At 37.2% G+C, this 9,881-nt stretch overlaps 3 non-coding genes across 3 annotated transcripts; all 3 read right to left on the minus strand.

Annotated features, from left to right (window-relative positions):
* Window positions 1–1,704: 1,704 nt before the first annotated feature.
* On the minus strand, window positions 1,705–1,787 carry trnal-uaa (transfer RNA leucine (anticodon UAA)). Its single transcript has one exon. It is a non-coding gene; the product is annotated as a tRNA-Leu (tRNA).
* Window positions 1,788–2,057: 270 nt separating this feature from the next.
* On the minus strand, window positions 2,058–2,140 carry trnal-uaa (transfer RNA leucine (anticodon UAA)). The gene has a single exon. It is a non-coding gene; the product is annotated as a tRNA-Leu (tRNA).
* A 270-nt stretch (window positions 2,141–2,410) lies between these two features.
* trnal-uaa (transfer RNA leucine (anticodon UAA)) lies at window positions 2,411–2,493 on the minus strand. The gene has a single exon. It is a non-coding gene; the product is annotated as a tRNA-Leu (tRNA).
* Window positions 2,494–9,881: the final 7,388 nt, after the last annotated feature.

Genomic DNA, 9,881 nt, shown 5'->3' on the forward strand with positions numbered 1-9,881 from the left:
ACCTTAAATAGTAATGCTAAAATAGCTTCTCTTCATCTTTCATCCCATACTCCAAGTTGTAGCTTATTGTGCCACATTCAAATGTCAGAAATGTTATTCAGAATCATTCTTTTTGGGGGGGATCTGGCACCCCAAGGCGTTTCGTCAAATGGCTCACTATCCATCTGAAACAGTTTACTGAACAACTTATCAAATTCCTATCGACTGACATATTTATCCGCATGCCTCTGCGCCTGTCATTTCAATTTCTTTTCATGGAAAATAAGAACTTGTTTTGGTAAGAAATGAATGGCCTTGCAGAAAGATCCCTGAAAAGACAGTCTCTCAGGCTGCATCTGTCATTTCCGATTAAATTTTGCAGATGCCTGGCATGGATGTGAATGAAATTGGAAGTTGATGGTACAAAGAACGGGATCTGCCTTAAACTGCTTATTGCCTTCCTTTCAATGCAGGTCTACTGTGACGGTCTCCACTCAACATAAACCAATGTAAACCTCTTTTACTAAAACCTTTTACAGTCACCCGATCAATTGCCACGCCATGCAGAAAACCATTGGAGAAGCTTCTTGTTCCGCTTTTGCTGGCAAATACATTAAAGGAGTTTCAACACTTCAGCAAAGGTAGGAGAACAGGTGATGATACTGCAAATATCAGATCTTGATAAGACAGATCCAGTAGCAACTATTACACACTCATGAAACAGGCTGGCAAAGGCTAAGGTGTATTTTTCTAAACCTCAGCATTTTTTATACGAAATGTCTGCACAAATGTCATTGTCACAATTGCACGCTCTATAAGTGCACACAAGCTTGACAGTTTATCTGGCACGGACAGCTGATAGCAAGCATCTATTTTATCTCCAGAAAAGGCGAGCTCTGTGAATTCAGCCAGGAATTCAGCAAGGTGATCTAAACATTCCTTGATTAATTTTTCTTTGAGAAATTCTTTGCACAAACTATTACAAATCAACCTGACATCTTCTGGTATGTGTCAACAATAATACAATAAAAAAATGTATTGGAAAAAACGAAATGCTGATTTTAACCCACTGTTCACAAACCAACATGCTTCAAAAATAATCAATAACAAATAAACAATAGCATACAATATGTATTCTATAACAATTGTTACAAAGCCATGATGCAATCTTGTATCAACCAGTTAATCAGATTTAAACCAACATCTTTGGTAAACTTGATCAAATAGATTTAAACGTTTAAATAGACAGTTACATACATACATACAGACAGACAGACAATTAAACCTAAAAACATAAAACTTTACACAGGCCAAGTCCCAAAAGAGTCTAGCTACTGAAATAGCATGCACCAGTTTTCTTCTTTCCTCGTAACATTATTATATTTACCAAGCGAAACATCTTTGTGGGTGTTAAAAATAAAATAGCACAGTACTGTCTTGTTTGGTCACGTGACCAAGTCACCTGATCAGGTCATGTGGTGGTTATATTTAAAGTAAAAAACACAAAAAGCATTTTACACATAAACAGGTATGATGAAGTTTGAACCGAGAAGACATTTGCCAATTGCATCTAAATAATGTTTTCTAAATGAAGTTATCAGGAGTTCAGAGACACAAGGGCATGTTTAATGACGCAAAAGCAGTTGTTTTTTCCAACTCAAATGTCCCCTCTTTCGTTTCCGCACACTGTAAACCAGACAGAATTTGCAGATATGCTGACTTTGCTACCAGGAGTGGGGTTCGAACCCACAAGGACATATGTCCATTGAGTTTTAAGTCCAACACCTTAACCACTCGGTCATCCTGGTTGCTTTGCGTAAGCTACTGGTTTATCACACTAAATTTGTGCTTCGTTGTCAAGCATGATGTCTCACAGAAGATTTCTAGGGCAGGTTTAGACTTACGTCTATTGTATTTTAAGTCCAACACCTTAACTGCTCAGTCATCCTGGTTGTGACAGAATCTATTTGTAAACAGGTATTGATTTTCCAAGGTGAAAGTTCAGTCTCAAGTATTAGTTTAGTTAAGTGTCTGTAAGGCTCACTAAATTGGTTAGAAGCAAACATGAAGATTCAAGTTACCAGGAGTGGGGTTCGAACCCACGAGGACATACGTCCATTGGATCTTAAGTCCAACACCTTAACCACTCGGTCATCCTGGTTGCGTTGTGAAAGATACTGGTTTATAACACTAAATTTGTGCTTCGTTGTCAAACAAGAAGTCACAAAGACGATTTCTAGGGCAGGTTTAAACTTATGTCTACTGGATTTTAAGTCCAACACCTTAACTGCTCAGTCATCCTGGTTGTGACAGAAGCTATTTCTAAACAGGTATTGATTTTCCAAAGTGAAAGTACAGTCTCAAGTATTAGTTTAGTTAAGTGTCTGTAAGGCTCACTAAATTGGTTAGAAACAAACATGAAGATTCAAGTTACCAGGAGTGGGGGTCGAACCCACGAGGACATACGTCCATTGGATCTTAAGTCCAACGCCTTAACCACTCGGCCATCCTAGTCGATAAACAACCCCATTCTTGTATTTCCCAACTATGCAAATAAAATATGCCAGTGTCAACTATGAAAGTTCAACTATGTTACCAAGAGTGGGTTTGGACCCTCGAGAACTTGCGTCCATTGGATCTTAAGTCCCACTCCGTCATCCTGGTTACGCGGCACAACTTGTGAAAACAGGTATTGTTTTTTTCAACGTGAAAATTTGCTCTCAAAAGTATTTGAATAGCACATAAAATTAGTGAGTGTCAAACATAAAAGTTCACCTAAATTACCAGGAGTGCGAGTCAATCCCACAAGGGCATACATTCATTGGATCTTAAGCCCAACACTTTAACCACTCGACCGTGGCCATAACATAGAAAATGTGAATAAATGCATTGATTTCTCCTATTTGCCCAGCTTTTAAGCTTTTCTCACTTCTGATTGTTGTTTCCAATGGTCTCTCTCCCTATATATAAAGTATTAAAATGCTAAATTTGTATTGAATCTCATCTTCATCTTCATATGAAGAGTTTGGTTACAAAATGAGATAACTCCGTTTTTAAAATAGTTCAAAAATCATTGTTATCATGTTATCATATAACAATCATTTTTATTGTTATCATGTTTTTATTATGTTTCACTGTGTTAGTTAGCTGGAACCAAACTCTTCACATACTTCGTGTTCAATTTATAACTGCTTGATGAAACAACACTTCTGCATTGAGATACTGTTGATTCGGCTGATATAATCTTTATAAAGACCTGTTACAAATGTATCAATATTTCCTACATAATTTTCATATGAGGCAGAACAGAAGGGGTTTTATGCTGCATGATAATATGTATGCTAAGGTTGTGAGTATGGTTCCCTGGGAGCACATGATGTATTATATGCATTGTAAGTAGCTTCTGATAAATGTGTCTGCCAAATACATGAATGCAAATGAAGAAAGCACAACTCGATGAGCAAGAGTGAAGTCCAGTTCCATAACCAGTTGTTCAATCTGATCAGTAGGACTAACTCGTCCGTTCATACAATGATGCTCATCAGTCATCATTCATGATATAGACAACAAAACATTCTCACTGTTCATCACAACAGTTCCTTTTGTTTTATATTTTATCAACTCTATAAGAGAGCAGCACTCTTCATTTGAATAAATATCAGTGTTCCCCAGGATCCATTCAGTTATTTTTCATTTGCAAGAAACATAATTTATTAGACTAATTAAGATAAAGATTAAAGTTGGATCAAAGTTAGCGGGGGATCATTTTACCCCAACCTACATTGTGATACAGCAGTGAACCAAAACACGGTATAAGTTACAAACTATTATGGTATGGTAAGTTAATTCAGGTAAATTGTGACACTTTTGACAGTCATTTAAATTTTATAAAGGGTTCTAATTTTAGTGTACAGTGCATGCAGTTTGAGCTTTAAAAAAAACTAAGTTTATGGTACAGTTCATTTCAAGTTGAATTGTTGAATTGTTCATTCAAGTAGAAAGCACTTAGTTATCTGTTAACAATAACCTAAAAGACCACGTCTTTTATTTTTCCAGAACACACTAAATGAGAAATATTTTCAAAAACTTTTTTGGGGAAAGCAACTGCATTACCATCAACTGGCTATGCGCTGTGCTGCATTGTTATTTCTCTACTGTATCCCATTTATTTATTTAATAATCCCATAGAAACTCTATCCTCGATCTCATCAAGCTTACATCTGTCTACAACAAGATGGAAATGAAATTGATTTACTCTGATTGACTATAGCAGACTGTAATCAAATGAGTAACAATAATCCCTTCGAACTAATATATGCAAAACAATAACACACCCTGAAGAACGACCCCCATGTCGACCCCATGTGTGCAACAACCCATTTGAAGCACAGATGGGTCGTTTTTATCATGATCCTCTAATGATTAAAGTATATTTTAATCTTTCATGAACCAGAGGAATCTGGGGTCATTTTGTAAAGCAGACTAGGATAGCAGTTGTAAGGTTTTGACTGAAGGGGATTAGATTGGATTCTTGTGGAAATTAAACAGCCCGTCAGTCAGTTACATGAAACTAGATGTTTTCTGACCTGATCTTGCCACATTAGTGTTTGTGAAGGGGAGGTGTTAGAATGGGCTGGACAAAGAGTATCTCCTGAAGCTATAGATGTATTTTGTAATTGACAATAGTTCCGTACAAAGGTATTACTGACAAATAGTGTCTGAAATATTCCCTACATGAACAATTGCTCATCTACTGTTTCTGTAGCTCAATAGGTCGAGCCCATTGGTTCAGTTTCCAGGGAAAACACATATTTATAAAATCTATATACTGTAAGCAACTTTGGATAAAAGCATCTGTTACACTCTAAAACGATTGTGTTAAAACAACACATTTTGTGTTACTTTTAACACAAATTGTAACTCAAAATCCACACAAAATGTTTTAACACAAACAATGTGTTAATATTTTACACATCCTTTTTAGGAGTGTATTGCATAAAATGTAAATGTTTTAGCCACAAACTACTAGACAGAAGTTTACAGACGCAGAAATAAATTTAGACAGAAAAACATAACTCAAAATACACAACAACATATCACTGCTGAAAAATGACTTTAATTTGTAACTTATTAATACGTTAAGCAATTTAATCTTCTTTTAATAAGTTACAGCAAACTCAACCCTGGGCAAAATTTTAAAAAGTAATTAAAAAAATCGCTGGAATGATTTGATTTTTCTTAAAAATAATGTGGCAAAGAATATTGTGTATTTCATTTATTATGATTTACACAAATGACTCCTCTGAGAAAAGTCTTTGTCATTCAGAACCCGTTTTTGGTTCACCAGCTAATTGTTCCTTAAAATTTCTCAGATGCTGTTTTCTGTTTGCCATTTATGCTTATTTTTGTATTCTGTATAGCTTGACAGCCCTGTTTTTATTCACTTTTATTATACTGTTTGTAAAAGAGTCAGTGTAAAAATCCCAAACAAAATAACATTTGGGATTGGAGTGACATGAGCCAAGGATAAGGAAATGGTGTCATGATTTTCATTGTTGCATCGTTTTTAAACCATTTTTAAGCATAAACTGTTCCGTTAGGTGTCCTGAAATATTAGGTACAAAAATAATAATAAGCTTGTCACATATCCATCCTGAACCACTTGAGCAGATGTGCATGCCCACTTTCTCTACAGACTCTCAGTCAGAAGCAACTGCTTAATTTAAGGAGAATGGGGGCAGGAGCATGTGGGCGAAATTAAGTCAGTGTTTGCCTTCGGCTCTTAAAATACAACACTGACAGTGCAGATACGCTTCAGGAATTGAACGTCCTAGTTTTGTTGATATACCAGACTTCCATGTCTTCCTACTGGATTATTTCTGGACACAAATACATATTTCAAATAAAAATGCATTAACGTCGCATATCACACATGGCCTTCGATGAACGTGACACACCAAGCGATCCAAAACTTTGTCGTACAATCTTTCACAATCCTTGAAAAACTCACGCAGCGTGCACCTGGCATTCTGACGTACTGCGCTGTCCCTGTTCCTCCTCTCTCAAAGGCCTCAGATGACTCACTGACCTGTGGTCAAACCTGGAAGCAAACCGCTCACGTCGCAATGAGTCAGAGACTAGACAAACCCCTCCCGCTCCTCATCGGGCCAGTCAGACTCCATGATCTTACCAGCCGGAGTCGAAGAAAAGACGAGTCTGGAAGGAGGAAATGCGGAGTGACATGGAGACATCTGACAAGACAAACACAAAGACACGCACACACGCGCCACAGATGGCTTCTATCATACCAGATGTGGAACACTGCCAGGACAGATGGACAGCAATTTGCAATGAAGAGCATACCGGGGCACTGAGGAACCAGGCTATTGTCATTTTTTCGAAGAAGTATAAAGGAGCGTCTGCACACGGGCTTCTCTTGTCTTCTCGACGTCAGTTTAACTGATTTTAGGGGTTTAACTCCATAGGGGTGCCAAACATCAACGCTGTTTGCCTGAGCGATCTGGCGTTTGTGCACAAGGGAAAATAATTGATTCTGGCTCTTTTGTGACAGCCATTTTCTTCCGGTTGTTAAGTTCATGTAAATTAAAGTCAGGATTTATTTTTGTGTCTTTTACCATCTCATCCTCAGCTTGTGTCGCTCGAGAACTGGCTGCACAAAGTCATGGGTACATCCCAGAGAACACAGATATTGATATCAAATGTATATCTTTAATGCACTCGGAGAAAAGTATCTGCCAAATGCATATAATCTAATGGATGAAATATGAGATCTGCTATATTGACCTCCAGCTCACTCCTGTAACTGAGAATATGAAAATGCTTTTCTTCCAAAACACATTTATTGTATGTTAGAAAGAATGAGCTGTAGCCTTAAAAAAAATCTGTCTACACTAAAACCTCGATCATGTTTCCATTCTTACTGCCAACCATCAAAAAAGATTCCCATGACTTGATTCACTTACGCTATACTCCAAGTCTTCAGAAGCCATACAATGATTTCAATTGTTCACTGGAAATCTTCTGCAGCTCTCAAATCCAATTTACTGTCAATTTTATTCAGACTTCCCATTCGATTGGTCACCTGACATGTGAGAACCAATTGTGTTTTGGTTCTGACAATGATGACAGCCCTGTCACTGTGATGTGTGAAGTAAAGACTGAAATCATTTCTGTTTTCCGCACAAAGCTATCACGGAGACTAGAAATATAGCACATGAGACACACAGGCTCATTTTATGAGATTTTTATAGTGCTTTTTGTCCATCATCCAATTCCATTATATAAAAGAGCACTTAGACTTTCTGCCTCTCCTTTTATGTTGGACAGGAGAAAGAAAGTAATGCAAAGGCTGAACAAAGGAAAACAACATTTTGAGTGAACTATTCCTTTAAGGTATGTGTATTAAAAAGCAGAAAGCATAGATAAATACTTACATGTTCCCATCAGTATAACATCAGCCGGCTCCAGAGACAGAATACTATTACTATTGACTGTGTATACAGACACAGTTTCATTCGATTCTCATATCAACAGAAGGCCATTATGGATTATTTATGTTTAGTTCTTAATCCCTGAAATAAAGCAGAACCCAAGTGTAGTTTTTCTGGTAAATGTGTGCACAGGGTATTCAAAATATTTTATCTTTCAGACCTTTAATTGCTTTTAGCGATTTACACGATTGTTAAGAGGGATTGTGCTTTAGTCAAAACCTTCATCTCTGATGTGAAAATGATAACCGTGAATATGTAATCTAACAGAAATAAATATGACTTATTAAGAAAACATATATGGATACGTTGTTTGTGAATTGGGCTATAATGTATGCTGAAACTTAACCAAGATTGAAGTCTATGACTGACATCTTTTTAAAGTCTAAAGAAATGAACCAAGGTTGGAGTCATAGCGCATACCCTCTCACAACCCTTTTCTCAAAATGTCTCTTTGTCTTATTTTCTAGTAAAATCTAGTCATTGTCCTGTTCCTTTGGCTTGGATTTTCTGATCAATTCTGTGAGATCTTCACTTCAAACCATGAGGAAAATTAGACAAAAATACCAAACAAACGTGTGTGTGTGTGCGTGCGTGTTCTACATTTGCTCTGATACATCTGGGAGACGTCTATTTGATGTCTGCATTTACATCTGCAAGACATATTTTTTTATTGTTTGCTCATTTGCAATACGTCTAGAAGACGGCTGTAAGATGTTTAAGATTTAGAATATACTTAATACTGCTTTTTCTATGAGGTTTTCCAGATCTTTAGCAGACATCTTACAAACGTACCTGTGCTATCTGGGTGCCCTACATAGTGTATACATCTGACCCATCATCTGACCCATTAGTCCAGTCTTCTACTTATTTTCTAAATTCTTAGCTTCGTATACTGTGATAGTTGTACTGCACCTAAATGTAAATGTGTATAAGGTCTATATGGTATATGAATTCCATACCGTCCATTCTAAAAATCTCAGCAACGCTTTATCATGAACTGTTTTCAATGTGCCAAAGATATTATTAGAGTAGTTCACTCATCTCTGCCCTACAGGAATGTGTGAAAGCAATTATCAAGATTCAGTAGCCTCCGCATACACAGTAGCGAACGCTAATCGTCAATCTCTCCACAAGTCTCTCCTATTATTCCGATTACTTATTCTGACGTCCTGTGCTGAAACGGCAAAATTTCCTGCATTGAATGTGCTAACCTCGAAAGGAAAAAAGCACAGCGGTGTGTAATTTCCTTCTTCGGAGACCCGTTGGGTCAAAATGAATTGCAGAAAGTTTTTGACACTGCATGGGTAATTAGATCAAATGAATCTTTTCACTTGGGTAACAATCAGACAGCTGTGGGAGCCGCAGAAGCCGCCTGCTCTCCAAGCAAGACTGAAGTAAATAGCTTTCTACACTTTAAAAAATTGAAGTAGATGGAAATCTACTTGGTGCATCTGAAAAATATTAGTATGCCCCCGTCAGTCCTAAAGGATATCACCACCAGAAATGTGAGAGTGAAGTAAGTGTTTGGCTTAGTTTCTCTCCAGAAGAACTCTTCTGTCATCAGAGATTGCCAAGGGGTTGGCTGGAGCTTCCATGCAGTCGCCAAAGTCAGAAACTTGATGTCTTGAATACTAATCCAAACAGGAATGTTGACCTTGAGCTGGACACGGATTGCTGTCATGCACAGGTACAGTATGAATTAGGCCTAAAACATGTTCTACCTAGAAAGCCAGAGAAAAACATTTTTCCTAGATTAGTTTCAGGAGCTCTCAGTTGTTTCTTTTGTATCAGCTTCATCTTAGATGTTTCTCTTAAAATTCATTAGCATAAATAAAAACACATGAAATTAACAAAAAATTTATTTCTTTAACATGAATGTGGATAGCATACAGTATCTTAGAAGTGTTGGTGGGAAACGCTTATACCGTATTATGATTTCAGATTTTTGAAAACTGGAGATACGTAAGATTACTAGGATCTGTTTCTCAAAAGAAATAAAAAGATTTTAAAGGATCCCATTTGTGACTTTCTTTTCCCACGGGGAAAGCCAGAGAGAAAGTAGCAAAGAAAGTTTTTCCATGTAAAGAAATTTTTTAAACATTTGAACCAAAAGCATCATCAGATTCTTCTTCAGAGACTTCTGGGACTGGCAGATCTACAGCTGAGACATTTGCATTACAACTGAGCAGATGAGTTTCTCAGAGGAAACTGGGCTTTTCCCAAAGCACAACATCAACGTTAAAGTTTGAAGTGTGTGAACCTGAAATGTGTTGTTCTTACTATTGTTTCTGTGCTTAAAGGGACAGTCACGCTAGACGTTTGTGCTCACACCAAGACATGTTCCATTCTGTGGTGTATGAAGGCATCCAGAGAGACATCATTTTTATTCAA

The sequence above is a fragment of the Triplophysa rosa genome, linkage group LG10 (assembly GCF_024868665.1).
Source record: "Triplophysa rosa linkage group LG10, Trosa_1v2, whole genome shotgun sequence".
In the NCBI taxonomy this organism is placed as follows: Eukaryota; Metazoa; Chordata; class Actinopteri; order Cypriniformes; family Nemacheilidae; genus Triplophysa; species Triplophysa rosa.